Source organism: Corapipo altera, unplaced genomic scaffold (genome assembly GCF_003945725.1).
Source record: "Corapipo altera isolate COAL_440 unplaced genomic scaffold, ASM394572v1 60818, whole genome shotgun sequence".
NCBI classification, from domain to species: domain Eukaryota; kingdom Metazoa; phylum Chordata; class Aves; order Passeriformes; family Pipridae; genus Corapipo; species Corapipo altera.
Window position 1 is genome coordinate 384981 of NW_020885055.1, and position 27937 is coordinate 412917.

General features: G+C 45.5%; 2 long non-coding RNA genes across 2 annotated transcripts; one reads left to right on the top strand and one right to left on the bottom strand.

Annotated features, from left to right (window-relative positions):
- Positions 1 to 2447: 2447 nt before the first annotated feature.
- Positions 2448 to 27439, top strand: LOC113959684. Its single transcript, XR_003531901.1, has 3 exons — positions 2448 to 2459; positions 16075 to 16078; positions 27344 to 27439. It is a non-coding gene; the product is annotated as an uncharacterized LOC113959684 (long non-coding RNA).
- LOC113959683 lies at positions 5600 to 26898 on the bottom strand. Its single transcript, XR_003531900.1, has 3 exons — positions 26888 to 26898; positions 9322 to 9329; positions 5600 to 5760 (listed from the first exon to the last, which is right to left on the bottom strand). It is a non-coding gene; the product is annotated as an uncharacterized LOC113959683 (long non-coding RNA).
- Positions 27440 to 27937: the final 498 nt, after the last annotated feature.

Genomic DNA, 27937 nt, shown 5'->3' on the forward strand with positions numbered 1-27937 from the left:
CAGTCTGTTCTAAATTGCCGAGTATTATGCTTTATTTCAGCATATGCTTCCATAACCAACAAAATATATTGTGTTCAATAATAAAGGACAAAAAAACCCAGCTTCTTTGGTGATACAATATTGTGCATGAATTTCTGAACTTCTTCAGCAAAAAAAGCATTTGAAAAATTAGAAGATTTTGTCTCCCTAAAGATGTATAAATGGGTCCCTATAGCTAACATTTTAGAGGATATTTTTTATTCTTACGATTACCTTCTAGAGACTTGAAAACTTGTTATCATTTCATAGGGAAGTTTTGTTTTTATTTCACAAATATTGTCTTAATTTATTATGTATTTATTATGGTATTCTTTTTTCTTAGTATTAACTGTCATTCGACCCCAGGTGACATGTGCTACACACAGGATTTGTGCAGCACAACACAGACCTGAAGGCAATGCTATATGAGCAGCACAGCACAGTGAAGCATGATGTAGACCTACTCAGGTTAACTGTTAAGTGGATCACTAACTCTGATGCACAGTGGTCTCCCAGTCAGGATCACTACATTCCACCCCTTGATCCACATGCAGTTTACCTTTCTTAAATATATTATAAATTACAGGCTATATTAGTAGCATTTCATTTAATAGAAAATTTCTTATATGTAAGCTAGTGACTGCAAAGAATAATAGTACAAGGATAATGGCAAGTAAAACAAATACTGGTTGGGAAAATAAGTGTAGAACAACAATATTATGGCTAGGACTACTGAAGATGTCCTGCCATTGGGCTCCACCCCTCCTCCCATGTCCTCTAAGACAATGGTGGTGCAAATTTCACCCAACGGTCCAGTTACCTGTGTAGTAGACAGGAAGGAGCTTTAGTGCAGCCAGAGGGCAGAGGCATCCAACACTTCATGTTTGTTGATACATAGCATGCAGCAAACAAAAGCAGCAGTGTGAGGCTCCACACAGAAGTTCTGTATGAGAAAAATCAAAGGCATTATTTTATGTAAAGCATATGTTGAGGCACATAATAACAAGGTGTGTTTGCCTGCTCCTCTAGGATTAGGTACATGGCCTCTGGTCCCTTTGCCAGCATCTCTGCAGGGATTAATTTCCCTTGAGGTTTCCGATATGGTACATGCAGTTGCCTCTGACTCCCAGTGAGTCATGAGACTCTGATAGCATCTTGGATTGTACCTCATAGTGCTGGTGACCTAATAGAAGCTGATAGGAAGTATAACCTTGGAGCTATGCTTTATTATTCAAATTCATTACAGCTTGTTGTATCACTGTTGTTCAGTTACATAGAGTGTGAGAGGAACAGCATATGTAACTGTTCCTTCAGTAAGGCATTGGTCTACTTGACTAGACCACCTCCCCTGGGATGATGGGCTATGTGGTATATCCAGTTTACTTTGTGTTCAGCAGTCCAATGTTGAACCTTTTGACCTGTAAAATGAGACCCATTGTCCAACTGGATACAGGTAGGTGGGTCTAAGTAATCACTGGCCTTTCAGTGCCCCTTTCTGTTTGGCAGACACAGCAACATAGTTGGTATATGTGTCAACTATTACCAATATGTACTGCAACTGCTGTGCCTTTGATAAGGACCTGATGTAATCTATTTATGCAGTATAGTCAGGGACAGGGCCTCATTGAATCTGGTCATAAGACTGCTGAGGCAAATTTTAATCTTTCAATACCTTAAAGACTGCACACTGCTACACTAGCTCCTGAATGGCTTCCTAGGTACTTTGGGTCTATCTGTACCATCAACACCCAGGTGCCCAGATTTTTTGTGGACCCATTTACCAAGGGCTTCCTCATCAGGTAATAGAACATCAAGGGATAGAATATCAGGAGGTAAAGTAGCACTATTAATTTGAGGCAATCGATCAACTGTGGCACTGTGATCCCACCCCTCCCTGAAACCTTGGGTGAGGTGGACATCTTCATGTTGGACCCACAGGTTTGAATTCACACATTCCTGGACTGTTTCCATAAGTCCTGACCCCTCAATGTTTTCCTGTGTATTGTCCACTTGTATGCTTGTTGCTTACTAACCTATGTGGTTAATCCCTTATACAGCACCCAGGAGTTGGTATATATGCATAGCTCAGGACTGGAGGTCTCTTATATCATGAGCACAGCCATTAGTTCTGTATACTGACTGCTACCCTCTTGCCTTGCCAAGTCAATGAGATTTGCTTGGAAGAATTAAAGGTGGCAGTCTTCTACCATCTCTCCCCCTTAACAAATCTTGCTGACCCATCCATGAAGCAGTCACACTGCCTCTGCTCAGGAGTGAGGCATTTGTGTGGTAGGGCTTCCTGAGCCCAGGCAGGGGATAGTGGCTCCAAACTATATTGACATACAGTTGTCAATTCTAGTTGGGCTACTTTTTCCTGCAAGGCACTGTTTTTGTGGGGACCTGACTTTGCCTGTGTGGGGCTATATAATTTCCCTTTTACAGTGCTGGACTGCTGTGCATTTCCAATTATACAGTTCGTATTATTAGGCAAACCCCACGGCAATATAGGCAAGCCCACATTCAGAATAAGTCTTTCCCCCAGTGACTCAATCAGTTTCTAGTAGAAGCACAGTATGCAGACAGCAATTGTTTTTCAAAAGCATGTACTTCTGAGGGGGGAAGGGGGGGCAACATGACCAGAAGCTAAGCGGGATTCGCCTCCCTTTACTTTTTTGTCACAAGCTCCAATATGCTAGCGATATCATCTCCTGAAACTAGGACTTCCAACTCGGAAGGTTTGTGAGATTGCTTAGGACCCAGTGCAACAACATAGGAGACTGTGCTTAGCTGGTTTGAAAGCTCTTTTTTCATCTTCCCAGACCAACTGGTTCCTCTTTCTTGCTACATTATGCAAGGGTCTTAAAATCTGTGCTGTGAAGGATAAACTGACCAATACCCCAGTAATCCTACAAAGCACTACACATGTACCTTGCTTTGGGGCTCAGCTATGTTAAGTACTGTTTGGTTTGCATCTTCAGGCAGAAACCAGCAGGGTCTTTGACCGATGATGCCTAAAAATGTTACTTCGGATGATGCCTAAAAATGTTACTTCAGATGCTGGGCGTTGTGCTTTTTGTGGATTGACTTCCAACTATGCCCCTCATGGTATTCACAACACTACTCAGTGTGTCTCTATCATCCTGCTCTGTAGGTCCAGTCAGCAGGATGTCATCAGTGTAATGGAAGAGTTGACACTATAGACAGGCTGTACTCCTCCAAGTGCTGAACCACAATCCCATGACAAATCATAGGCAACATTGTAAAGGTCTACTGCTGGCCTTCCCTAGAATAGGTAAGATGTTCCTGCAACTCTTCAGCAAAAAAAATACTGAAGAAGGTATTTGCCAAGTCAATGGTAATAGTATGTAAGATACTTGCCTTGGCTTCCAGTGGCTTGAACAGGGTGAAGATGTCCAGCACTACCACAGCTATGGGAAGGACGGCTTTGTTCAAAAGCTGGTAATCCACAGTCATATGCCAGGACCCATCTGGTTTCTCTGCAGGCCAATTAGGACTATTAAAAGGTGAACATGTGCATCTGATAACTTGACTTCTAACAACTGTTTGATAGTTTGAAAAATTTTAGCATGCCCCCCAGGCAACCAGTATTGTTTTAAGGCTATATGATGGGAGTGTGTGCGTGTGTGATCAGAACAATGGGGGAAGTCCCAATCCTCCCTACCATAAGTGCTTGGATCAGAACTGTTTGGATATCAAAAGAATATCTTCCCCTAGTGGTATAAAAGATCTTGCCTGCTAACAGACTGTGCCCTATGATATATTCTGGCACTCTCATAATCCATACTTGAACCAAAAATGATTGCAAGGTCAAAGAAACTCATTGTGCTGGCTCTTCTCCCCTCCCTCCAAATACATTAATATTCATCAGTTTATTCTTGGGGTAATGGGGTGGATTTTCATGAATTAGGGTTACTTCTGCCCCAGTATCCAGCAGGACCATAACCCATTGCTTATCATGCCAGTTCCAATGTATTACAAGCAGAATGTGTGGGCGGTGGTCCTCCCAGTTAGCTCCCTTTATTATCCCTACTGTAGAGGGACCACACATTTCCTATTCTTGTTTCCAAGGAGAAAGATCAGGGTATTTAGAGGCAGCTAGGGAGGATGCATCTTCACTGTTGACTGAGGGTGATGTGGGTGGAGCTGATGTCCCAGTGCTCTGTACTCCCCTTCACACCTTCCTCTTTTCTTTTGTTTTCTTATGCAAACTCCACATCTATCTGCCATCTATCTGCTCCATAGGCACTCATGCCTGCATTAGTGCCAGAAACATCTCTTTGTAATTCTTCCCTGGAACTGTTGCATTTGAAATGTGTCAGGTTCCTTCTCTTCTTTTTCAGTTTGACAATCATTAAGTTGTCCTAGTGATAGGATAACATCTGCAATGGGTCTTCCCACAGCAACCCCTAGCAAAGAAATTATTGACCCTTTCAAGGTAAATGGGTGCCCTCTAACATGCAGGTTTTCCTGCTGGGTACAAAAGGTTCCACATCAGGACTTTACAAGTTATGCAAATACACACCTTACTGTGTGGTTGATTCCCATAAATACTGATCAGCCTTAGTTATACTTTTCCAGGATTCTGTTTTATCCTGCCAAATGGTAGGTGAAGGATACTCTACTTTTAAAGCTTCCTGGACCCATGCTCACAGGGAATGAGATACATTTTCCTGCACTCAGCCACTGGGTAATCATAGGGTTTTGCGAGATGACACCAAAACACTTTAATTCTTTAGTATTTAAATTTATACTATTGCCTCCAAAGTCCCACACTTGCACTAGCCAGTGAAACAACCTTTCTCACGGCCTTTGACAGTATGCTTTTGCTAAATCTTGCAACTCAGGCCATCTAAAATCACACACTGAGACAACCTGGTGGGGTACTGTAACAACCAGATAATATAGAAACGCCAAAAATAATGTTTCACCATTGTTTCTGCCTGTCAAAACTTCCTACCAAAAATTCTGTCAGCTTTCTGCCAGTTCTCACCAGAGTTTCCTGCTGGAGTTTTCCTGCCAAAAGATCCTGCTACTGTTTATGGTTATCATATTTCTTTGAACATCTGAATAGGGCTATGTGTCAAGAAACCATGTACAACCTCCTTTGAACACTATAAAAGTTGAGGAAAAATGTAACTGTTATTGTTGGAACGGCCGAAGCGACACAGATAGCGGTCGTAGCCCAGGTGTAAGGTGATCAGAAAGCTGTTTATTGCTCTCAAGTGTTTCTTTTATACTCTTTGCATATTATCGTGCTACAACATAATTGTTTAAAAGTCTCAAGCATAAAACACTGTACATACTTTCATTGGTGACACAGAAGACACTGTACATACTTTCATTGGTGACACTGAAGACACTGTGCACACTGTCATTGGTGATACTATAAACATTTTGATTGGTGACCTTTGGTCTCGACTGCATTACGTTTGTTCTGTCCAGTATTGCAGTAAATATTTCCTTAGAGTTGTTTACATTCCTCTGCAGTTTCCATATCATCCTTGTAGTAGACGTGGTCCTTGTATAACAAGGAAGAAGAAATACGCTCCTCGTGGGTGGTGTGGACAAAGAGACTTTATTTCAAAATTCCCACTCCTTATATCCCTGTATACCATGTGACTTCTTCAGCCAATAGAGTTATATGTGACCACGCATGTTCTCTCGGGTCTACTGCCCTGGCACATCCCTCGTGCCTTCAGACACGCCTCCCACATATCCCCTCTCTTAATTATCTAAAGAAGTCACAAAAACAGTGCAAAACAACAGTGTAAACAACAGTGCAAAACATTCAGAACATTGTAAACTGCCAAACTCGCAGTGACCCAGCACACTGCTTGCTTGGTTTCTTATACTTCTATTGTAAACCTTTTTAAAACTTCTTATAGTCCTATAGGGTAGTGCAACTTGGAGAATTACTTTATTAACTTAGGGCCTTAGCCCAACCATGTGTAAACTATAACTTTTGTTAACCTGAGGCTTTTTTAATAAGTGGGGATTTCAAACTTTATTTAAGAAACAGGATAAGCATAGCAAAAACTCAATTCTCTTAAAGTGACCTTGTGGTGTAGGTAATGTGGTTTTGTGAGGTGTTCTGTGTTTTTATATTTGTCCAGTCGCACAATTCTTTTATTCATTCACACATCTCATTCACTGACGGCCGTCATTCACTCACTCTCATACATACACCGATATTTTATAGATTGCTTGTTACCACATTGGTCATTCATTAATATAAACTTGAAACATAACGTAACTCTGCTTAAACTCCTGCGTTATGTGGTTCTTGCAGCTGTGATTGTGTACCTAAATAGGGTTTTACACACCTGGAGGGAATCCAGTTCTTTTCCTGTTGCCACACAAGCGTAACCTCTCCCCCAAGTCATAAGATCTAGAGGTCCTGTCCATTGCCCTGAAATCAAATCTTTTACCATGACTAGTGGCTTGGGAGAGGCAAACGCCTGAGATTTGTGCTGCTTCTCATATCTGCTTCTTTCAGCACTGTCACAATTTAAAAAATTGATAACATATGTGGCTTTCCACAAACGTTCCTGTGGACTATACAGATTCTCCCCCCCTTTTTGTTTTGCTAACATTTCTTTCAGTGTGCAGTGTGCCCTTTCTACAATTTCTTGTCCGGTAGGTGAGTGTGGGATTCCTGTGATATATGAGATTCCCCATTCTGATAGGAAATTCCTTACCTTTTCAGAGACGTATGCCAGTCCGTTATCGGTCTTTATTTGTTTTGGGGTGCCAAGGGTAGCAAAACAGCTTAACCAGTGTCTCACTACATCCTTGGCTTTCTCACCTGTGTGTGCTGTAGCAGTTATGTATTGTGAATGTGTGTCTACAGTTACATGTACATATTTTAAGGTGCCAAATTCGGGGATGTGTGTGACATCTGTTTGCCAAATCTCATTTGACATTAACCCTCTGGGGTTAATGCCTTCTGTGCTTAGGGAGATTGACTGAAATGTCACCATCAAAACCTGCCAAGGCAGCTTAGAACTCCGTGTCCTCAGTCAGCATCCAATCCAAATTGTCCTTCATGGCTGGAATGTAGATGACAGCTGGATCCCTTCCGTCCAGTTCCTGTAGTCATCCTCGGCCTTTAATGACAAGCTTAGCAAACATTTCATTAATTGTCCATACAGTTTTAGGCAGTGTGTGGGGCAGAAATAGCCATTCTAGAACCAGCAGTGGGTCCTTTTCAGTCTGGTCCCACTGAAACAAGACTGCAAATGGCTGGTACCTGCTGGGAACTAAGGCCAGGCAGATTGGCAGTTCAGGATCTCTCCTCCTGCCCTGCCTATTTTCTATTGCCTTGGCACAAATGTCTAACGCCTGCTTGGCCTCTGCTGTCAGAGTCCTGTTAGACGTTAGGTCAGAGTCCCCCTTTAGTAACACAAAGAGAGGGTGTAGCTCCTCTGTGGTTAAGCCTAGAATAGGCCTTAACCAATTAATGGCTCCCAGGAGTTTTTGCAACTCATGTAAGGTTAAAGTGTCTTTTACCTCGAGCTGCAGTGGCTGTGGGGAAATCTCTTGTTGTGTGATTCTCCATCCAAGGTAAGTCCAGGGCTGCGATCGCTGGATTTTCTCTGGAGTAACCTGCAACCCTGCTTCTTGGACAGCATCAGTCAGAGCAGTAACAACAATTTGCAGTTCATTTTCTGTGACCATGCTAATTAAAATGTCATCCATGTAGTGGTAGATTATTGCAGAAGGAAAACACTTTTTGATGGGCTGAATAGCGTTTACCACTACTGTTTGACATATGGTAGGACTATTCCTCATCCCCTACGGAAGGACAACCCAGTGATACCTTTGCATAGGCTGTGAGTTGTTCACTGCCGGGATGGAAAATGCAAATCTTGGTGCATCCTCGGGGTGCAGAAAGATGGTAAAAAAGCAGTCCTTTAAATCAATTATTATTAGCAACCAATTTGCTGGAAGCATAGCAGGTGAGGGTAACTCTGGTTGCAATGCCCCCATCGGTTCAATGGCTGCGTTTACTGCCCTGAGGTCCTGCAGTATCCTCCATCTACCAGTCTTTTTGGGGATGCAAAATACAGGAGTATTCCAGGGACTGTTTGCTGGCACAATGTGTCCTGCTTCTAATTGCTCTGTTACAAGCATTTTTAAATGTTCAAGTCGTTCCTTTTTCATAGGCCACTGATCTACCCAGACCGGTAGGTCACTTTTCCAGACTAGCTTAATAGGTACTTGGGATGGCTGACCAATGGCCCCTATTGAAAAACCTGGTTACTTGTAGGAGGAATTTGCATTACTGTGCCGAATTGTCCAAGTACATCGTGTCCCCACAAAGAACAAGGGATTGGAACTATGAAAGGAGTTAGCTTTGCTAATTGTCCCTCTGGTCCCAAGACAGTGAGTATTTGAGCACTCTGTCTGGGTCTTTGCGTGCCTCCCACCCCCTGAATGGTTGCAACTGGGCAAACAGTAGGCCAGTCAAGTGGCCATTCGGAGTTCTTTATGATGGAAACATCGGTTCCTGAATCCAAAAGGCCTGTAAATCTGTGCCCATTAACTTGGCACGTCATGAGCGGCTGTGTGACTGTGATGGCTGCTACCCAGTAAACCTGTGGGTGTCCTGTGCTGCCAAAGGCCCCTGAACCCCGCTCCCTCCCCCCCTCCCCTGCAGGTGACGCACTGTAGAAGGGGATTAATTGAGCAATCTTCTGTCCTTTTGGGATAAAACGGGGGTGAAGGGGTCCATGCCATTATTAGAATATCACTATGAGAATCTGAATCTATTACTCCTGGCAGCACAAACAAACCCATTCTGGTGGTGGAGGGTCTTCCAATCAGCAGTGTGTGCACCCCTGGGCTAAGGGGACCCCAACGCCCAGTCGGGATTAGCACTACCTCAGTGGAAGTTATGAAAACTGTGTCCCTGTTGGATAAGTCCAGCCCAGTGCTGGGGTGTAGGGGCACAGATTGCTGGCTGTTGTGGGGGGGCACAAATTGCCAACCTGCTCCCTTGTGTCGCATATGTTTGCTGTATCGGGGCGTGCGACAGCGCCCCTCGCCTCCAGTTTTTTGGTACCCTCCTTGCTTTTGGGTGTTTGCGGGGTGCCACGGTTAGGGGTTTCCTAGGGCAATCCCTTTGAAAGTGGTCGGGGGCCCCACAAATGTAGCAACCATTTCTGGGTCTGAGCCCCTCCTGTGTTCTCAATTGAGCACTCAGTGCTACTGCCAGTAAATCAGTTTGGTGTGTCAAGGAACCAACCCCCTGGCAGGCACGAACTAATTCTGAAATGCTACAAGTTTCCCTTTTAGGAAGGGTCTGCAGAACTCTTTTACAATCAGGGTTCGCATTTTCGAAAGCCAGTTGCCTGCTGAGAATTTCCCTGGCTTCCTCGTTTTCAATCTACCTATCTAGGGTAGATTGCAGCCAATCTAGGAATTGTGTGTAAGGTTCTGTTGGGCCCTGCATTATCTTTGTGAATGACAAGTTTGTGTCTTTGTCTGATGTGGGTAGTTTTCTCATTGCCCGCATTGCATGTTTGGCTATAACTTCATATATTTCTCTATTGTACCCAGTTTGTGCATCTATGGAACGGTAGTTACCCTCCCCTGTGAGTTGGTGTGTTGTTACCCCTGCTTGTGGGTCATTAGCATAAGCGGAACAGATTTCTCTGAAATTGTTCAGCCATACATTATACTGTGTGTTAGTGAGGCTTATTTTCAACAGGGTTCTCCAGTCATGTGGCATGAAAATGTATGTGGTGCTCAGTGTTTCCAAAAATGCAAGTGTGTTAGGGGAAGATACACCAGTTTCTCTTATCAGCTGCCTCAGCTCTTTAGTCAGTTCATGTGGCAAGGGTTGGAACCTGCGGCTTTGATGTGGACCGATAATGACGGGGCATGCATTTATAACTTGTAAGTCCCCTATTCGCAATGCCTCCTCTCTACACAAACCCCATCTATCAATCGAACCCTCTCCGTATGTTACTTCCTCCCCTCCCGGTTGAGTCATCCCGAGATCCCCTTCCTCCTCCCCCCATTCCTCCCATCCCTCCCCCCCTGCAGCTTTGGCGAAAGCGGCTGCCTGTGGGTGGGTGGTGGGGGGGGTGGGTGGGGGGTACGGTGCGGGGGCGGGGAAGGACGGGTTGTTGTCCGTTCTGCGTGGCGGGTGAGATGGCGGTGTCCGCCCCTGGACGCGTGGTCGGCGTTCATCCACAGTATGGGTTGGCAAGTAAACTGGGTTAGCCCCCCCATCGCCATTACAGGCCCCCCCGCGGTGATCCCACAGGCTGGAATCTCGCATCTGGGGCCTCACTCCTTCCCGCCGACCCGTGTCCCTTGGGTTCCCGGTTCCCTTCCCCATAGTGGAATCGTGAAGGGCTCCACCCCCTCCCCCCGCCGGGCCTTGTGTGTTTAAACTGCGACGCGTAAAAGATGGGCTACTGCTTGCAGCGTGAGTGGGGGTGTGTGTGTTTGTTGTTCTTTGCTGTGCTCTGCGTAAAGCAGACATTATTGCTTGCCAGGTTGGGAAAGCATTGTTCGCTTGGGAGTCTCCCCCCTGAGCTTTGAGTTTTATAAGATTGCCTATTTTGTCCCAAATTTGTATGTGGAGGGCTTCAACCAGAGGCAGTTCTGGTACAGCTGCTTTAATGAACCCTACCAACTGTTAATTCAACCCTTGTAACCTGTATGTAATACGGCTTCAGCAGTGTAGCTAATGTGTCTGTGTCTTGTGAGAGTTCGGTGGGGAAGAAGTTTCCCATTTTACCTTGAGTCTCGGCGCTGCTAGCGTGTGCTGCTGAAGAGGGTCTGTCTGTTTGCTGGTCTGTCCCGGTCCTCTGTCAGTTGGGTTTGCGATGTTAGGGTGCTGTGTCCCGGCGTCAGCGGCTGGTGTCCCGGTGCAGGCTGCGAGCGGCGTGCGCAGGGCAGCGACGTGCACGGGGCAGTGGCGGGTGCGGGCAGGCGAGCAGGCGAGGGGTGCAGGCATGGGCTTCAGCGATGAACAGCGGCGTCAGTCACGCGGCGGCGGGTGCTGGTGGCGGTTGGCGGGCGCGGGTTCTGTTCTCCGGCGAACGGGCGGCAGCGGAGGTTGGCGGCTCGGTGTGTGGGCGGCGGCTGCGGTAGCGGTTCCGAGGTTCCCGCAGATCGCTGGGTGGTGCAGGGGTCGGAGTGCACTGTAGTAGGAAGGCGCGGCACCGCACTTTCGGTAAAGTCCCGAGCGGTCTGAATGCAGTGCTTTTAAGCACACCCGCAGGGTCAGTCAGCGGTGGTAAGCAGGCGGGGAACCGCGGTAGTTTCTGCTACAGAAAACTGGAACGGGGTTCCGCAGGGGTCCGCGGTGGCTGGAGGTGTTAAGAGGCTGCAGTGGCAAGGTTACTTCTCGCACGTGGTCCGGTCGGAGCTGCTGGCAGCGGCAAACCGCTTTTACCAGATGACTGACGCACGGGGGACCAACAGACTTTTCCCTGGCGATCCTAAGGTGTTCCACGGTCCAGGTCTCCGAGTTGCAGGCACGCTCTCGCCCAGGGAGCAGTGTAGGCGTGCGGAATGCCTCCCAGTTGGACTCACCGCTTTTGATGTTGTGTGGACCCTCCCTGCTCTATCCGGTGGCTGCTTTGACCTCTCGATTTCTTCTTTAACTTCTTTCTTCTCTCCTATCGTGCACTATCCTAATATTTTGGAGCTCCTAAACTAACTGTCCGTTTCTCAGATGCCACTAAGACAACGGGATTACTGACGTCAAGGTTTTTTGCGGTAAAGGTTCCCGTCTCCGAAAATTGAGACGATATCGGAACCACCAGCTAATTTCCTGATCCAGGATAAATATCTGGCTTAATATAAGCTAAAAGAGTCCGTGCTCGAGCGCCATGTGTAACGGCGGGGCCCTTGTGTAACAAGGAAGAAATACGCTCCTCGTGGGTGGTGTGGACAAAGAGACTTTATTTCAAAATTCCCACTCCTTATATCCCTGTATACCATGTGACTTCTTCAGCCAATAGAGTTATATGTGACTGCGCATGTTCTCTCGGGTCTACTGCCCTGGCACATCCCTCGGGCCTTCAGACAAGCCTCCCACACATCCTCTTTTCAGGGATATACTGGTCAACATCAATTGCTTCGTCGATAAGTGCCAGGCTGCTGACAGACCCGCTGTCAACCCCAACAGAAAAATTTTGGAAAATCAGGGAGAGGAAAGGAAGAGAGAACCAGTTACCCTAGCTGAGAATCTCTCCCCACCTCCCCCCCACCTTTTCTCCTCCACTGCATGCTGCCTGCCTGCCACCGGAGACTGAAACTCTGCCGACCTAGAGAAGAACTGAAACCCACCATGCCACATGCTTGAGTGATATCCTTCTACCCTTACCATATTTCTGATGGCTGAAAGGTGCTACTGAATTGGCTGGGACACGGTCTGGGAAATGGTTCAACATGAGCGGCAAGGTCACACATCCTGGATGCATTCCAGAGAACTAAAGCTGCTAAGACAAACACACACACACATATCCCCTGCAGTTAAAGAGATAACATCTAAACAGAGGGAAAAAAAAGGCAGAAAATGCTTCTCCCCCCCCCCCCCTCCTCAGAAAGGTAGTAAAGTGATATCTTTCCTATGCTTCTAGAAGTAATCTTAGCTTTTTCCAACCTTTTCTTATTTTTTCCTCTTTGCATCTCTTAGCAACTAATAAAATCAGTTTTTGGTATCAACAGATAACTTGTGTGAGTTTTAATTTTACTCAGGGGAATATTTGAGTCTGAAGTTCTTTCTGCAACATTTAAGCAGATTGTAATAGGTGCCCCCAGAAACCCTTTGCTTTGTGATTTACTAATGACCAGATGGAATGTGGTTGCAACACTCATCCTCTGATCCCAGTGTCTATTTGTCCTCACCAGAGAACCAGGGGTCTTCATCCTACCATTCGTCTCTCTGGTGTATAGTTCATACTTTAGTCAGTTCCCTTCTTGGGCTGCTCCATGCACCCCTCCCTGCATCACAGATACCTGCACCACTGCTTGCTGCCTGGGGAGCTGCGGATGCAACAGTCAGCAACAGTGACAGCCAGTGATAGGTGACTGAGGTAAGTCTGATGGTGAAGGTTAGATTGAGCTGTACAGGGGGGTTCCCAAGATCAGGGACCCACGAGCAGAAGCCCCGAGCCCTGTCCAGACCCGGAAACCCTTGGCAGCCAATCAGGCGTGGAGGCGGCATTGCCAGGAACAGAGAGGGAGATTCAAACCTCTCTAAGGAGCGTGAGCCACCCAGAGCTGGGAGAACAAACAAGGGCGGGCAAACAAACAGGGGTGTGGCACGACAGTTCACACAGGCAGGGCGACCAGGAAGGTGTGGTCTCCCATCAGTTTAAGAGGAGTGTTCAGGAATGGTTTCCACTTGACAAGGCACTAGGTCCTCTGCATATGACAGAAAGGACCTGTGTCATGGTTTAAGCACAGCTGGAAATTAAGTACCATGCAGCAGCTTGCTCAACCTCCCTCTCTCCCCCACTCAACCCAGTGGAACTGGGAGGAGAATCAAAGTAAAACTTGTAAGTTAAAAACAGTTTAAAAATTGAAAATAAAGAAAAATACAGTAATAATGGTAAATAATAATAATGATGATAAAAAGGGAAAAACAAATTATGCACAATACAATTGCTCATCACCCACTGCCTGATACCAGAGCCCCCTTCCTGAATCCAGATCGACCACCCTTCCAGGTAACTCCCCCCCAGTTTATATACTGGGCATGATGTTCTATGGTGTGGAATACCCCTTTGACCACTTCAGGTCACCTGTCCTGGCTATGCTCCCTCCCAGTTTCTTTTGTGTACCTCCTCACTGGCAGAGCATGAGACAAAAAAACCCCAAAGTTCTTGACTTAGGATAAACACAATTTATCAAAAACCCCAAACATCAGTGTGTTATCAACACCATTCTCATTCAGAATCCAAACCACAACACTGTAACAGCTTCTGAGAAGAAATTAACTCTACTCTAGCTCAAACCAGGACAAAGTGGCAACACAAACGGAGTTGCCACAAAAACATACAGGGGTCCAGGTCTTGTGCTCCAGGGAGTGCCAGAGCCTGGCACTGGCATCAGAGAGTAACAGAGATAACGACTGTGTGAGGTGCAAGCAGGTCAATGATCTGCTCTGCTTGGTGGTACAACTCAAAGAGGAGGTGGAAAACTTAATGAACATTAGGATGCCTGAGGAAGAGATTGATTGGTGGAGCCGTTCTCTACCTGCCCTGAGGCAAATGAACCAGCTAAATGCACCTCAGGAAGTGAGTTCTCTACAACAGGCAGGAGGGGACCTAGGAGATGGGGGAAATGGAGGTAGGTCCTTGCTCGGGGTGGCAGGTGAATCCCCTCTTGACCTCCCTCCCCTCCCCACGTCTCCCTACAGAATAGGTATGAGGTTCTGAAAACTGAGGGCCAGGAAATCAATGACCATGATGAAGGACCATCTAGGGGGTTGCCTAAGTCGAATCAGCCAGCTTCAAAAAGGAAAAAAGAAGGGCAATTGTTGTAGGCAATTCCCTGCTGAGGGGAATGGAGGATCCAATATGCAGACCAGACCCAACCCATAGGGAAGTCTGCTGCCTCCCTGGGACCCGGGTAAAGGATGTAGCCAGGAAGCTTCCTGATTTGGTGAAGTCCTCTGACTACTACCCTCTATTAGTATTCCAGGTAGGTAGGGATAAGATTGAAGGAAGAAGTCCCAGGGTAATCAAAAGGGACTTCAGGGCACTGGGGCACTTGGTTAAAGGAGTAGATGCTCAGGTAGTTTTCTCCTTGATTCCTTCAGTACTAGAGGAGAATACTGGAAGGAATAGGAAAACTCAACAGATCAATATATGGCTAAGAGGCTGGTGCCATAGGTGGAATTTTTGGTTTTTTAACCATGGGGCGGCTTACATGTCACCAGGCCCATTTATGTCAAATGGGGTACACCTGACTCAGAGGGGGAAAAGGATTATGGCCCAGGAATTAGCAGGTCTGATTGAGAGGTCTTTAAACTGGGCTTGAAGGGGGAAGGGGACAAGACCAGGTTCACTAGAACTGAACCTAGAGGTGACAGGCCTGTGACAGGGACAAAGCCCAGCTGATGTGTGTGTACACCGATGCATGCAAGAAACAGGGAGAGCTGGAAGCCATTGTACTGCAGGAAAGTTATAATGTAGTTACTATCACAGAAACATGGTGGGATGACTCTCATGACTGGAGTGCTTCAATGGATGGCTACAAGCTCTTTAGAAGAGACAGGCAAAGCAGGAGAGGTGATGGTGTAGCCTGTATGTTAGGGAGTGTTTTGATTGTATTGAAATTGATGATGATGAAGATGACAAGCTTGAGTGCCTATGCGTAAAGATTAGGGGGAAGGTCAGCAGGGCAGATGTCATGGTGGGAGTCTGTAATAGATCACCCAACCAGGATGAACAGACAGATGAGGCATTCTACAAAAGGCTGGCAGAAGTCTCATGGTTGCCAGCCCTTGTACTCATGCGTGACTTCAACTTGGAGGATTTCTGCTGGAAATACAACACAGCAGAGACAAAGCAGTCTAGGAGGTTCCTGGAGTGTGTAGAAGACAACTTCCTAACACAACTGGTAAATGAACCTACCAGAGGAGGTGCTCTGCTAGACCTGTTGTTTGTGAACAGAGAAGGACTAGTGGGTGATGTGATGGTCGGTGGCTGTCTTGGGCATAGTGACCATGAAATGTTAGTCTTCAATACTGGATGAAGTAAGGAGGGGCACCAGCAGAACTTCCACCTTGGACTTACAGCAGGCAGACTTTGGCCTGTTTAGGAGATTGACAGAGTCCCTTGACAGTCAGTCCTGAAGGGCAAAGGAGTCCAGGAAGGCTGGATGTGCTTTAAAAAGGAATTGTTAAAATATTGAGGAGCAGACTGTCCTCGTGTGTAGGGGGCCAAGTCATCAGGGAAAGAAACCGACCTGGTTAAACAGAGAACTTAGGCTGGAACTTAGGAAAAAAAAGAGAATCTATCCTCTCTGAAAGGAGGGTCAGGTAAGTTGGGAGGACTACAGGGATGTCGCGAGGTCATGTAGGGAGAAGATTAGAAGGGCCAAAGCCCAAATAGAACTTGATTTGGCTGCTGTAGTAAAAGACAACAAAAAGTTTCTATAAATACATTGGCAGCAAAAGGAGAGTCAAGGAGTGTCTCCCTCATTTGTTGAATGCAGAGGGTAGTGTAGTGTCAGGGGATAAGGAAAAGGCAGAGTTACTTAATGCCTTTTTTCCTCAATCTTCAATATCAAGACCGGTTGTCCTCAGGATACCCAGCCCGCAGAGCTAGAAGTTGGTGATGGGGAGATGAGGGAAGCCCCCAGAATCCAGGAGGAAATGGTTAGTGATCTGCTATGCCAATTAGACACTCATAAGTCTATGGGCCCTGACAGGATCCACCCCAGAGTAATTAGGGAACTGTCGAAAGAACTTACCAAACAACTCTCAATCCTCTACCAGCAGTCCCGGTTAACTGGAGAAGTTCCAGCTGACCGGAAATTGCAAATGTAATGCTCATCTACAAGAAGGGTCAGAAGGATGATCTGGGGAACTACAGACCTGTCAGCCTTACCTTGGTTCCGGGCGAGATTATGGAACAGATTGTCCTGAGTGCCATTACACGACATATGAAGGGCAACCAAGGATCAAGCCCAGTCAACATGGATTTATGAAAGGCAGATCCTCCTCAACCAACCCGATCTCCTTCTATGACAAGGTGACCTGCTTGGTAGATAGGAGGACTGTGGATGTGGTCTATCTGGACTTCAGTAAAGTGTTTAACAACATCTTCCACAGCATTCTCCTAGAAAAACTGACTGCTCATGGCTTGGATGGGTGGACTCTTTGATGGGTAAAAAACTGGCTGGATGACTATGGCAGTTGATGCACGGACATACCAGATTGGGTGCAATATGGCAAATTGTCTATTCCTGCACTAACAAGCCCTTATATACTGTGGTGGTTTGGAAAAAAAAGTTGTTCTAATGGATGTAGAGAAGTTTTCAGACATGCACAACTCAGTATGGGGGAAGGGAATTATATTATAATTTATTGCTTACACAATAAATATTATAATACATATATATACATATATAACAATTTTAACTATCTCTTCTATAGTGAAAAAATATATATACATAGATCATCTCTTCTTTCCTTCAAAAAGTCCAGAAAGAAAGGAGAAGTCTTTTTTTTCCACTTTCAGGCCACAGCTCTTCCAAATTAATTTCTGCAGCACTTGGAAGAGTCTTTTATCTTGAACGCAGCAGTTTTGATTTGTCGTAGCTAGAATTCTTCTTTCTTATAAGGAGTGTGGGGGGTCTGCCCCCACTTCTCGCTCCTCAGCCACTTAGTCCGAGGGTATTACCGTGGGTTTCGGGGAACACCCGGGTTACCACATCTGCAGCACGAAGTGCAAGGGATTAAAGTTTAAAGTCTTTATCCCCTGCTCTTGCTCTGTGAAGGTTCCGACCCCCGGGGATGAGATCTCGGGAGACTTCTTCGGGGATTTCCACCCCTCCTCCCTGGGGTCAAAGAGTTCTAAGGGCTTTTAGTTTAGTCCTTACCCTAGAACTGATTCCAACCGATTCACTGGTGCTGCTGCCCCTTCGCAGGGACCTCTCTGCTCCAAGTGAAGCCAGGCAAGACCTAGAGAGCAAATGTAATATAGCAATACTAAAACTAGGGAGTTAATTTAGAAAGCAAGCCCTAAGCAAAAGCACAGAGAACTTGATCTTAGAAACAGTGGAGGCAATAATTTATTAAGGTATGCAGAACACACTGACACGAAAGAACAGAAGCATATGTACTTAGGAAAACAGAAGGAACTAAGAGGCTAAAATAAGTATATAGAAGGAAAACAAAGGCTGATAAGAAAAGAAGATGAACCAAAACCCAGGTGCCCTTGCCAAAATATCAGGAACTTCTGCCAAATACGCTAGGAAGGTAACCAAAGTAGGAAAGTTCACAAAGTTCATGATAATGATGAAAAGAGGACCAGAAGAACAGGAACGACCCTCCCAGATTCTCCCCAAATTGAAGACCACACCCCTAACTCCGCCTAAACTCCACCTGTTATGAATATTAAAATTGTATGTTGCGATATTATGAATATTCATATTGTATGATGCAATTGCTTGACAAAAATTTTATAAAAGGACCAGCTGTGAGTTGCTGGAATGAAGCAGTTTTATCCAGGGTGACCTGGCTGCTTCCTGACGCCGTAATTAATAAAGATACCTCCTGCTTATAGACTGAAAACTTTGTCTTTGAGCAGTTTCTCCATCCGTGCCTTTTTGGGGGCATAAAAATTGGCATCACAAGCTGTTGCGAGAGCTTGGGCTACTCCTCTGCAGAGGTTTGCTCTGTGGCTGCCTCCGCCTCAGGGTCCTAGCTGTCACTTTGATTCATCCCGGGCCATTCCATGGTTGTGTGTTGCAGCTGCCTCTCCAAAGGTCAGGGCTCTTCAACCTGACCCTCTCTGGCCACCCCTCGACACGCGTTGGCTCCGCTCCAGCGCCGTGTCTGCCCCCTGATTGCAACCCTCTGACTGGCTGATTGGGCACCGCGCTGCCGTTTTCCTCCCTGACAATGGGAAGGCAGCAGGGTCTTAACTCAGCATCCTGGCTCAGCTACAAGTCCCACCGAGTTAGGGCCGGGAAAGGAAAGAAGCCCCCGGCTCCAACGGTCAGGGGCAGGGGGGCAAAGGCCCCCCGGCCCCATGCCACACGTGGCACTTCAAGGCATGGCTGCTTCTCCTTCTAGTTATGCAGTTAAAAATTAACCTCTTCTCTTCCTGTTCTGTGAGTATGTAATTTCTGCAGGGGCACCTAAGTTTTTTATTGACCCAGTATCAAAAACACTACCACCTGGGGCAGACTATCACCAGCCCCAGGGGAAAAAGACTTTTCCAAACCACCACAATTCCATCCCTTGCCCTTGCGAAATTACATACAACCATTTCAAATTCTACAACTAACATACAATCTTCAATATACAAAATATAATGAAAATTTCTCTACTATAATTCAATACATTATTATAGACTTAATTCTATTTTAAGTACCTACATTACAACTATAGTTCTGCTTTCTACAATGGTTCAGTCTGTTGTGTCTGAAAACTTTTCTCAGTTGTTTTAAAAAGAGTTTCATGATTTTGTTTGCATTATCCGAGTCACGGCATACCTCCTGTGACATCACATATTTCCCACAGTTCTTAGCAAGTCCTTCCAGTGGGCATGCTCTGCTGAGTATTCTCTCTGGGGACTTACTGTGGAGACTACATCTCCCATGGTTCCTTGTGACATCTTCCTATACAATGTTAACCCTTTCCCATACAGATGACTGGGCCCAGAGAGTTGTGGTGAATGGAGCTAAATCCAGTTGGTGTCCATTCGCTAGTGGTGTTTCCCAGAGCTCAGTTTTTGGGTCACTCCTGTTTAACATGTTTATTGATGATCTGGATGTAGGAATTGAGTGCACCCTCAGTAAATTTGCAGATGACACCAAGTTGGGTGGGAGTGTTGATCTGCTGGAGGGTAGGAAGGGTCTATAGAGAGACCTGGACAGAATCGATCAATGGGCTAAGGACAACTGCATGAGGTTCAATTAGGTGAAGTGCCAGGTGCTGCACTTGGGTCGCAGCAACCCCATGCAGTGCTACAGGTTGGGGGAAGAGTGGTTTGAGAGCTGTTTGTCAGACAGGGACTTGGGGGTGCTGGTTGACAGGCAGCTCAATATGAGCCAGCAGTCTGCCCAGGTAGCCAAGAAGGCCAATGGCATCTTGGCCTGTATCAAGAGTAGTGTTGCCAGCAGAACTAAGGAAGTGATCATCCCTCTGTACTTGGCACTGGTGAGGCTGCACCTCAAGTACTTTGTCCAGTTCTGGGTCCCTCCCTTTAAAAAAGACATTGAGGTACTGGAGCATGTCCAGCATAGGGCAAGGGAGCTGTGAAAGGACTAGAGAACATGTCTTATGAGGAACATCTGAGGAAGCTGGGTTTGTTTAGTCTTGAAGTCTAGAGAAGAGGAGTCTCAGTTTCTCTCTACAACTACCTGAAAGGAGGTTATAGTGAGGTGCGGGTTGGTCTCTTCTGCCATGCCTACAGTGTGAGGACAAGAGGAAATGGCCTTAAGATGAGACTGGGGAGATTCAGATTAGATATTAGAAAAAAAGTTTTCACTGTTAGGTTGGTCAGGCATTGGAATAGGTTGCCCAGGGAGGTGGTGGAGTCACTATCCCTGGAGGTGTTTAAGAGGCATCTGGATCTGGCACTGGGTGATATGGTTTAATGGTTTAGTGGTTACAGTGGTAGTGCTGGGTTAACAGTTGGACTTGATGATCTTAAAGGTCTCTTCCAACCTTCACAATTCTATGACTCATGCAATTCATTTTGCATCAACTCTGAACACCGCCATGTCCATATCAAGCATGTTAGTAACAACCAAAGACAACGCAAATATTCCTTGCCTTTTCCTTTCCTCAGTCCCTGCTTTATAAGACAAGATAATACTTCAACTCAGGTGAGGCATTTGGAAAATTCCTCCTCACTTTTCCAATCCATTGGTGAAGCTACCTGGGCTACATACTTTGCAAATGCCCCTCCGGCTGCTTGCAGGGCCAGCCAGGCATCCAGCTTCTCTCTTCTTCACTATTCTTTCTCCTGAAAGGTATTTCTCACTTGATCCTGCTGACTATCCCAAAAGTTTTGCACCAGAAAGTGCTGGTCTGTTATGATCCCATTAAGAAAGGCATTTGGACTCTGCAAAGTATCATTTAAAATGCTATTTATTAGAGTTAACAGTGTAAAGAAAGAGAAAATAATATAGATAAACTTACATCCCTTTAGATGCTGGGAACTCCAAGTGGTGTAGCATCAAACACCTAAAGTGCCATCTCCACTGTGCAGACCCAGATCCCATCCATGGAAATGATTCCCCATTTTGGTCATTCAAGCTATTATAGGATTTTCAGAAAAGGAAACAACTGTCTTCACCATTTCTGCTGGCAAACAGGAAGGATGTTCATGTATGAACTTGCATTTTTAGATAAAGGCAAGGCATAATCACTGATACCAAGTTGGAGCTGCCTGCAGGCTCCTCTTGCACAATGATTTGGCTGAGTTCATAGTGTGGCCAAATTATTTGTGCAGCAAAACACAGGTCTGAAGGCCGGGATGTACATGCAGTACAGTGCAGTTCATCTCTAAGGAGATGAACCCTCCTTTTATTATTTCCCTCCCTCCGATCTAGAGAAGGTAAAAATTATGAGGAGTCTGAATGAAGAAGGAAAAATAACAACTATACTAAAAAGGGAAAGAAACAAAAACCTCCAACAGTATCAGAAAATATTACCTAGCTGCCCTCTCCCCCCTAAGTTAGAACAAAATCTGGAAGGATATTTTGTCCAAGAAAGTCCTCTGTCGCCGAGGTGATGGAGTGAGTTCTGGTGTAGCAAACCACGTGAGTGTCAATGGCAGGGCTGGGGCTGACCGGGAGAGCTGCTGAGGCCCAGCAGGCTCAGGCCGCGGGGTGGAGGAGTTTTGTGCAGGCAAGAGAATGAAAACGGTGGTGACGACTCCTGAGAGGGGAATCTCCTGGCTGGCAGCTGTGGCAGCTCCTAGGTTTTTGCAAAAATAGCTGCTGAGGTGGCGGTTATTCTGGAGAGGGGAATCCCCGAGTTGGTGCAGTGTCTGGTTGTGCTGGGACGGCTCAGCTGGGGCCAGGGCAACCTCGATCTGATGCAAAAATAGCTCCAGACTGAAGCAAAAAGCAACCACAGATGAGGCAGTGGTTGTGCTCCAGTGGGCAAAAAAACAGGTAAAAAGACAGCAGTTCTGGTCCATGCCTGCCTTTTACCTCCTGTCTCACAAGTTCCCGTGATACTCCGCTCCAGGGACCCACCTTTCTGGTGGCTTCCAAGACCCTGGGGGCAGTCTTCCCCAATCTATCTTGAACAGGGGGGGGTCCGCCATGCTTCGATTTACGAGGTGGTATGAAATATTCATCACTGAAAATTCTTCCCATTTAACTAAAAGTACAACACCCCACTTTTACCTTTAAAAAAGAAATCTAATTTATTGCTCAGAAGAGAAAGAAAGAATGCATCCGTAAGGGAAACTGATCAAATAACACACCGTGGAAGCTAGAAGCTACTGATAAACTAAAGAATTTATTATCCAAAATACAGAGCAATGAGAAATTGTTGATTTATTTAAGGTTTTTGTATTAATTTTCAGTAAAAGAGGTTCTGGAAAAAAATTGCTTCTGTGTATATTGGCCCAACTTCCCAGCAGACTGTGTCAGGGCACTAGCTATCATCGTTCCTATTCTAAACATGGTTGGCTGTCAGGTACCCACCAAGCCACTCTATTACTCTCCCTCCTCAGCAAGAAGGGGAAATAAAATAAGCTTATGGGTCGAGATAAAGACAGGGAAATCACTTATCAGTTAACAACATGGGCAAAACAGATTCGACTTAAGGAAATTATTTATTGACAATTAAAAAATAGAGTAGGATAGTGAGAAATAAAAACAAATCTAAAACCACCTTCCCCACCGCTCCCTTTTTCCCAGGCTCAACTTCACTCCCAACTCTTCGATCTCCTCCCCTACTCCAAGCAGCACCCTCCCAGGTGCAGAATCTGGCTTTTACCTTTGTTAAGCTTCATATGGCTGGTGATTGCACAGCCCTCTAATTTGTCGAGGTCTCTCTGCAGGGCTTCCATGCCTTTGAGGGAGTCAACAGCTCCTCCCAATTTTGCATCATCAGCAAACTTATTTAGTATCCCTTCGAGTCCTGCGTCCAAGCCATTTATGAAGTTGTCGAAGAGCACTGGGTCTAAGATGGAGCCCTGCAGAACCCCACTAGTGACAGGTTGCCAGTCTGATGTTACCCCATTCACTAATAATTTGTGCCAATTGCTCACCCACCTGTGGCAGGATGGCCTACCCCAATAAGGCCTAGAATCCTATCAGAGAATGCATACAATGCAAGCTATCATGCAAGCTATCATGCAAGTTCTACTGACGGCACCAGGGTGCTGTTTTGGTGTTGAATTATGCTAAAACCAGCCTGGTTCACCAAACTGCAAACACACATCCTGCTTTTTGAAGCAGGATTTGACAGATAAGCTAGTTGCTGGTCAGTAAATCTATGACTACCAGTCCATCACTTTATAACTATAAAAGCCCAGTCCAACTTCCATATGGCAGACTCTTCCACATACTTCCTTGAAGGGTGGAGCTTCTCCCGTGAAGCAGGGGAGCTTCTTCATAGTTACTCCCTGGGGGTTAAGAGAAAGAGAGAGATCTGCTAACTATCTTGTATGGTGATTTATATCAATCTCTACTTAATGATTGTTTCTTTTTCTAGCTTTGATACAATTGTTTTAATACAATTGCTTTGATACAGTGCACTATACTACTTTATGCTATATTATACTCTACTAGCAGGTTTTTAGCTTTTACACTGTGTAGTAAATAATTCTGATTAAGATCTTTTGTCTGTTCACTTGTCTGTTCATTTGTCATAATAAATAATTCATTTTATATAAATATATCTGATTTTCCATCATTAAAACCTGCAGGACAAAGTGATTTAATCACACCTATATAATTCCTTAAATTTAAACCTTTGACAGAATCCGAGGCTGAGATAGGATTCAGCCGCACCTAAACTCCTCTCTGAGAAGGAGTTTAGAAAGCAAGGGAGTGCTTTCTGCACCTCGTGACTCAATGGTAGGACTTTTTTAATAATTTTGTCTAAGCCTTCCACTCCCACCTGTGACACTGTGGGAACAAGTTAAGCCAGTAGCACCTGCATTCAGTTAATTAGGATCAAAAAGGAGTGTTTTTGCCTTGATTGGTGTTTTTGATAAAAAGAGTGCTGTGTTCTCAAAGTGGGAAACCACTTAAACAGTCTGCATGATAGCGTGTGTTTTTCTTTCATGGCTGAACACAGCCATCACATGATGCGAGGTGAATGTGTGGGATCAAAGCGCTGGATTAGGACAATCCTGGGAATTTTGGTTAACTGAATGACAACACCAGGCGCTGTTTACAAAGGAACCCTTATAAAAGGGGAAGGCCAAAAAAGATCAATGGACAAATCCCAAAATCGACTTCTGCATGGTGTGCAGCTCCTTTTGCTTCAGCTCCCATATTTGCCATACGACACCACTGCATGATGTATTTATCCAGCTGTGTGCTGGAGATTTTGCCCAGAAGGATCCTGTAAGAGACAGTATCAAAAGCTTTACTGAAGTCCAAAAATATTACATCAACTGCCTTCCTGTCCTAGTTACAGGGGTTGTAACCAGTTTATTACTATATGGGTATAACCATAACTGTGTATTCTACACGCTCTATGTCATTTCCGATGGACAGTTCATAAATGGATCAATTGCAGCAGCTGCCCAGGGCACACCTGACACCTCAGGCTACAAGCTGGGTGTTAGAAAAGCCCTAAGAGGCAGGGGAGTGTTTCTTTGTCTTCACACTAATGACTCAGCTGTGATAACTCCCCTCCAGGGAGGCATTAGTACCTTCTCACCCAGCCCAAAGGGTTATCTCTGCTAATGGGCCGTAATGGACTGGCATAATAGGCAGCTGCAACCTAGACCATCAAAGATTCCAAAAATATCCCATGTGGTGCTCAGCACAGGGGCTAATGAACACTGTTCGGTTCTTGTCCCAGGGTGCTGGGTTATACATCTGTCTTTGTGGGTTAAAATCAGTTTCCTCTGTATCTTTGTATTTATTGTAATCTGTAGGAACCCAAACTCAGCTGTCAGCAGAAAGGAGCTTAATGGGCTTGAGCCATAAACCTTGGAAAACAGGGTCTTAGAGGAATCCCGTAACCTGAAGGACTGGACCTTCCTCACAAGATCTGTTGAAGTTCAACCATATGGATTAGCCTGGCTCTTGCAGCAAAATAAGAAAGGACTTTGAGATGATTTTATCAGACCGTGTTTAAACCCCTTAATCCTCTTCCCCCCCATATAATCTTGGTTGAGGGAAATATTAACCCATTGGGTAACTGTTGTAAAAACTTGTGTAATTCCACAACTAACATAGTTCATCCTCCTCATTAACATGTCCAACCCCCAAAGTCCTTAAATAAAGTATTCCAGTTTCTACCCCATACCTGGAATCGCTTAGTTATTGACTCTCCACTGTAATCTTTTTAGTAAATTGTAACTCTGACTTGTAGTCTCTCTTGAGTTGGGTTCATTTCTCCCACCAGTTTACTTTTAAACCAGCACACTTCCCTTGATCAACTAGGTGGGTTACTGTGGGAAGAAGACTGGGGGTATAATTAAAGTAGAAAGTTAGAGACACAGTTATAACAATACGGAAATTATAGGGGGGAAATGTGGTTGCTACTCCCTGGATGGAACACAGTCAACATGCCCAACTTCCCACACACAATAAAATCTAAGGGGGACTAAATGGAGGATGGAGCAGAGTGGAGACACTGCGGCCAGGCTGTATTGAAATCCTTGCAGAGGAGGGAACTGTGGTATTTTTTAGCTGATAAACTGCACAGCAGTTGAAAAACAAGGGAGATAAAGGAAGATGTCCTGATGTTGAATCAGCAACCATGGTGAAATCGCTCTCCTTGGACTGACACATGTCCCCATCCCAGGGTTATCTCAGATACTATCCTGACATTACCCGTCTCCGAGGTATGACATCCCCTCACTGAGTAAAATGTATGACTAGAGTCACTCAAGCTCCACCCAAACATAAAGAAATAGTATAAAAGCATGTTAAGAATGGGGAGAAGTTAGGGAAGACTCCATCATAAATTCTGGGATCAGTTGATAGGCTGAACCTGTCTTGTCCCCAATAGGGAACAAGATATTGGGTGAGAACTGTATTCTGCGTGCGCTAAATTATTATCTCTAACCAATTTTTGTCAGGGATTGCAGCTTGTTAGTATGCTGCTTTGAATATGTTTTTGTAGTTAGATAGTATCATCGACAACCTCGAACCTTAACCTCTCACAATTTTATTAATTTTAGTTAGTTGACCCTGGTTGGATCCCAGGCACTCACTAAAGCCTGACCATCTGCCATGGACTGATCCAGACTGCACTGGAACAGGGGGAAGTTCTAGAAGACCTGCAATATTTTGATGATATCACTGTGTGGGACAAGACAAGAGATATTTTTCAGAAAGGGAGGAAAATAATCCAAATTGTTCTGAAAGCTGGTTTTGCCATAAAACAAAGTAAGGTAAAGGGACTTGCACAGGAGATCCAGTTCTTGCAAATAAAATGGCAGGATGGATGCCATCATCTGCCCATGGATGTAGTGAACAAAATAGCAGCTGTCTCCATCAGCTAACAAGAAGGAAACACAAGCTTTCCTAGGCCTTGTGAGTTTTTGGAGAATGCACATTCCAGGTTACAGTCAGCTTGTGAGCCCCCTCTATCAAGTGACTCAGAAGAAGAACCATTGTGAGTGGGGCTTGAGAAACAACAGGCCTTAGAGCAGATCAAACAGGAAAAAGCTCATGCAGTAGCTCTTGGGCCTCTTTGGACAGGACCAGCTGTGCGAAATATCCTCTACACTGCAACTGGGGAGCATGGTCTCACCTGGAACCTCTAGCAAAGAACATCAGGAGAAACCTGAGGTTGACCATTAGGGTTTCGGAGCTGGGGTTATCGAGGATCAGAAGCCCACTGCACGCCAACTGAAAAGGAGATATTAGCAGCCTATGAGGGGGTTCAAGCCACCTCAGAAGTCGTTGGGACAGAAGCACGTCTCCTCTTGGCACTGCATTTGCCTGTGCTGCACTGGATGTTCAAAGGGAACATCCCCTCAACACATCATGCAACCAGTGCTACGTGGAGTAAGTAGGTAGCATTGATTGCACAATGAGCCCAAATGGGAAAACCCAATTTCCCAGGAATACTGGAAGAGATTATGGACTGGTCAGAAGGCAGAGATTTTGGAGCATTGCCTGAGATGACTTGTGCCCAAGAAGCACCACCATATAATGAGTTACTAGAAAATGAAAGAGGCTGTGCTCTATTTACTAATGGATATTGTCTTGTGGTAGGAAACCATCAGAGGTGGAAAGCTGCTGTGTGGAGTCCCACATGACAAGTTGTTGAGGCTGCTGAAGGAGAGGGTGAGACAAGTCAATTTGCAGAAGTGAAAGCCATCCAAGTGGCCCTAAAGATTGCTGAATGAGAAAAGTGGCCTGTACTGTATCTCTATACTGACTCCTGTGGGGGTGGCTCCAGCAATGGAAGAAGACCAATTGGTAACTGTCGTAGGGAAATTGTGTGAACAATTTCTATTGCATTTCTGAGATTTTTGCCTTAGCATAGCTGAGTGCTGATAGTAAAAATTACTGCGCCACTAAGATGGCTACAGGGCCTGAAGTTGGAACAAAGGTGGATTCATGCCAGATGCCAAGGAGGAGTTTTGGCAAAGTGAATAAGGTGTTCTCATCTCCTATGACCACCTGTTGTAGTCCAATTAACAGTGGACAGCAGAGCATGTTTTCCTTATGTAACCAATGTAGTGTGAACAAGAAACTAAGCGTCATAAGCACTATATAATCTGTCTTTCTTCTAATAAAGACGACATTTTGCCTGATCATATTGACCTAAGAGCATCTGTCCGTGCCCTTCCACTCGATAAGTGGTGCCTGAAAAGGGACTCAAAATTCGTCAGTTCTCCGGGACGTAAGGTGAACGGAAGAGCCGAAGGAAGCAGCTGTTACAGGCAGCACTGAGCCCCGGTGCTGTGAAGAAAGCCGTGTGCACGGTCAAAATTGGAATCTCGCCTTGGCCAGGTGAGTCAGCTGGTGGGAGTATGGGGCCCACGCTCTCTAAAGATGAAGAAGCTGTGGAAAGGCTCCTGCA